The 4,674-nt window shown below is 38.4% G+C and overlaps 1 pseudogene; it reads left to right on the top strand.

Moving 5' to 3' along the window:
- The first annotated feature begins 1,268 nt into the window (after positions 1 to 1,268).
- On the top strand, positions 1,269 to 1,669 carry LOC132357514 (ubiquitin-like protein FUBI; annotated as a pseudogene).
- The last annotated feature ends 3,005 nt before the right edge of the window (positions 1,670 to 4,674 follow it).

Raw genomic sequence — 4,674 nt, 5'->3', positions numbered from 1 at the left:
GAACTCATATAGGGAACAAATTGGTGGTTGTTAGAGCTTGGGGGGGATGGTAGGATGGGCAAAATAGGTAAAGGTACAAACTTCTAGTTATAAAACAAGTAATGGGGATGTAATGTACAACACAGTGATTATAATTAATAATATTGCATTGCATATTTGGAAGTTGCTAAGATAGTAATTCTTAAAAGTTCTCATCTTGAGAAAAAAATTATAACTCTGTATGGTGACAAATATTAACTAGATTTATTGTGGTCATTTTGTAATATGTACAAATATCAAATCATTTTGTTGTACACATGAAAGTCATATAATATTATGTCAATTGTACCTCAGTAAAAAAAAAAAAGCCTAAAAAGAAACATCATATGATCATATTATTTGATGTAGCAAACATCTGAAAAGCTCAATGCCTATTCCTTATTAAAACTCTATGAAATTATGAAGAAAGGGAAATTACCTCAAATTGACAACAGGCATCTACAAAAATTTACAAGTAACACTAATGATGAAATGCTGAAAGCTTTCCCTCTTAAATTGGGGATCAGGCAAAGATAACCACTTTCATCACTCTTATACAGCATAGTACTGGAAGTTCTGGCCAACACAGTAAGGCAAGAAAATAAAATAAAAGGTTTACAGTTTTAAAAGAAATAAATAATACTGTCCTTATATGACTGGCTACTTAAAAAATATATACAAAAAATAGAAATAATGAGTACAGCAAAGTGAACTAAAAGAAATCAAATCACACTTCTATACACTAACAATAAATATGTGTAAACCAGAATTAAAATAAATTTTAATAAATTTAAATTTCTCAACAGAAAATATAATACATAAGTATACATGTAACAAAATATGTACAGGACCTGTATGTTGAAAATTGCAAAATTTTCCTGATGACAGGAAATCTAAAACCTAAATACTTAGAAAAAAATTACTGTATTCATGGATTGAACAAGTCAACATACTAAAGATATAACTTTTCCCCAAATTGATGGATAAGCTTAATTGAATTCTTAAAATAATTCCAGGAAGGTTTCCTGGTAGACATATACAAGATTACCCTGAAGTGTATATGGTCCTAGAATACCTAAAACAATGTTGACAAAGAAGGATAAAGTATAGGGCGAATCAATCTACTTGATATTAAGGTTTCATATATAGCCAGAGTATTCAAAACAGTGTGGTATTTGTGGATAAAAAGACATGTAGATCAATGGAACAGAATAGAGTACACTAGTGGCAGTGGTATCCATGGTTCAGTCACCAACATGCATCTCTTTTTCCACGCCCAGGAGCTACACACTCTCGAGGTGACTGGCCAGGAGACTGTCACCCAGATCAAAGTTCATGTAGCCTCATTGGAGGGTATCACTAAGAAGATCAAGTCCTGCTCCTGGAACACACAACCCTAGAGGATAAGGCTACCCTGGGCCAGTGGGGGGTGGAGGCTCTGAGCACTCTGGAGGTAGCTAGCCACATGCTTGGAGGTAAAGTCCATGGTTCCATGGCCTGTGCCAGGAAAATAAGAAGTCAGACTTCCAAGGTGGCCAAACAAGAGAAGAAGAAGATGGGCTGGGCCAAGAGGCATATGCAGTACAACCGGTGCTTTGTCAATATTGTGCCAACTTTTGTCAAGAAGAAGGGCCATAATGCAAACTCCTAAGAAGTCCTTTGTTATCTTGGCTGTCTTTAATAAAGCCACTTAGCCTAATCATTAAAAAAAAAAAAAAAGAATAGAGTACCCAGAAATAGACACATACAGTATGCTCAACTGATTTTTGACAAAGGTATGAAATGAATTCCACGGAGGAAAGACAACATTTCAACAAATAGTACTGGAATAATGGGAAATATATAAGTAAAAAAATTGTACCTATACCTCACACCTTATACAAAAATTAACTCAAAATAGATAATGGATTCAAATGTAAATGTAAAACTATAAAACTTTGAGAAAAATCAAAGGAGAAATTTTGGGAGATCTAGGGCTAGGCAGAGTTTTTAGTTTTGACAACAAAAACACAATTCATAAAAGAAAAGAATGATTAATTGAATCTCATCAAAATAAAAATGTTTGCTCTATGTAAGACCATGTGAAAAAGATGTAAAGAAAATATACAGGTGAGACAATGGTGGGGGAAGGCACCTGTGGGGCCGACTGACGGGTTGAAGGAAGGAAGCGTGTGAGCGAAGTCCCAGTGCACGCTGCAGCAGCACATGTACCTTCCACTTCCGGGCGTGAGGTGCTGTGAGGAAAGCTGAAGTGAGCGGACTCACACCGGCAGCAGGATGCCGCTACTGCCACCCCAGCCTAGCCTCCCTCGACTTTGGCGCTCCCATGATGGGGGCCTGGGTTCCTCAGCACACCCTGATCCAGCAGCCCCAGAGACTGTCCCCAGTCCTTCGGAAGCCCTGGCGCAAGTCCAGGCCCTTGGCGGGGAGGACGACGGAGCTGCAATCGGCACTGCTACTCTGAAGACAGCTGGCAGATACTTACAGAGGGCCTATTACATGCCAGGGACTGTAACAAATGCTGGACTACATCAGCAAAAAAATAAAAATCCATGTTCTTGATTTCTCACGAGAAAGTATGATCGAAAGTGCAGGGGATGAGGCCTATGAACACGGCCCCCTATGAGCAGGTGGAACTAGACTGAGCACAGAGGAAAAGAAAATAAGGAAGAGGTTGTAGAGAATTGGTATTATTTCATCATTCAATGTTTAAGAATTCCTCAGTAAAAGTATGCAGGCTTGGACTGAGACCTTCAAAGATGGCAGAGGAGTGAGATGCGGAGATCGCTTTCCTCCCCACAAATACATCAGAAATACATCTACATGTGGAACAACTCCTACAGAACACCTACTGAACGCTGACAGAGGACCTCAGACTTCCCAAAAGGCAAGAAATGCCCCATGTACCTGACCGTGTGGCTGACAGTGTCTTGGTGCTCCCGCTGGGTGTCAGGCCTGTGCCTATGAGGTGGGAGAGCCGAGTTCAGGAAACTAGTCCACCAGAGACCTCCTGGCTCCATGTAATATTAAATAGCAAAAGCTCTCCCAGAGATCTCCATCTCAACGCTAATACCCAGTTCCACTTAATGACCAGAAAGCTACAGTGCAGGACAGCTTATGCCAAGCAACTAGCAAGATAGGAACACAGCGCCATCCATTAGCAGAGAGGCTGCCTAAACTCATAATAAGGTCACAGACACCCCAAAACACACCACTGAATGTGGTCCTGCCCAACAAAAAGACAACATTCAGACTAATTATCCAGAACACAGGAACCAGTCCACTCCACCAGGAAGCCTACAAAATCCACTGAACCAACTTTAGCCACTGGGGGCAGACACCAAAAACAATGGGAACTGTGAACCTGCAGCCTGCGAAAAGGAGACCCCAAACACAGTAAGTTAAGCAAAATGAGAAGACAGAGGAGTACACAGCAGATGAAGGAGCAAGGTTAAAAACTCATCGGACCAAACAAATGAAGAGAAAATAGGCAGTCTACTTGAAAAAGAATTCAGAGTAATTATAGTAAAGATATCCAAAATCTCGGAAATAGAATGGAGAAAATACAAAAAAACGTTTAACAAGGACCTAAAAGACCTAAAGAGCAAACAAAAATGATGAAAACTACAGTAAATAAAATTAAAAATTCTCTAGAAGGAATCAATAGCAGAATAACTAAGGCAGAAGAACAGATAAGTGACCTGGAAGATAAAATAGTGGAAATAACTACTGCAGACCAGAATAAAGAAAAAAGAAAGAAAAGAATTGAGGACAGTCTCAGAGACCTCTGGGACAACATTGAACGCACCAACATTCAGATTATAGGGGTCTCAGAAGAAGAAGAGAAAAAGAAACGGACTGAGAAAATATTTGAAGAAATTATAGTTGAAAACTTCCCTAATATGGGAAAGGAGATAGTTAATCAAGTCCAGGAAGCACAGAGAGTATTATACAGAATAAATCCAAAGAGAAACACGCCAAGACACATATTAATCAAACTATCAAAAATTAAATAAAAGAAAAAAATTAAAAGCACCAAAGGGAAAATAACAAATAATATAAAAGGGAATCCCCATAAGGTTAACAGCTGATCTTTCAGCAGAAACTCTGCAAGCCACAATGGAGTGGCAGGACATATTTAAAGAGATGAAAGGCAAAAAACCACAACCAAGATTACTCTACCCAGCAAGGATCTCATTCAGATTTGACAGAGAAATTAAAACCTTTACAAATAAGCAAAAGCTAAGAGAATTCAACACCACAAAACCAGCTTTACAATAAATGCTAAAGGAACTTCTCTAGGCAGGAAACACTAGAGAAGGAAAACACCTATAATAACAAACTAAAATCAGTTAAGAAAATGGTAATAGTAACATACATATGGATAATTACCTTAAATGTAAATGGATAAAATGCTCCACCCAAAAGACATAGGCTGGCTGAAGGGATACAAAAACAAGACCCATATATATGCTGTCCAGAAGAGACAAACTTCAGACCTAGGGTCACATACAGACTGAAAGTGAGGTGATGGAAAAAGATATTCCATGAAAATGGAAATCAAAAGAAAGCTGGAGTAGCAATTCTCATATCAGAAAAAATAGACTTTAAAATAAAGATTATTCCAAGAGAAAAAGAAGGACACTACATAATGAT

This window comes from Balaenoptera ricei, chromosome X (genome assembly GCF_028023285.1).
Source record: "Balaenoptera ricei isolate mBalRic1 chromosome X, mBalRic1.hap2, whole genome shotgun sequence".
Taxonomy (NCBI): Eukaryota; Metazoa; Chordata; class Mammalia; order Artiodactyla; family Balaenopteridae; genus Balaenoptera; species Balaenoptera ricei.
The sequence above is the reverse complement of the archived record's forward strand: the minus strand, read 5'-3'. Positions and strand labels throughout refer to the sequence as shown.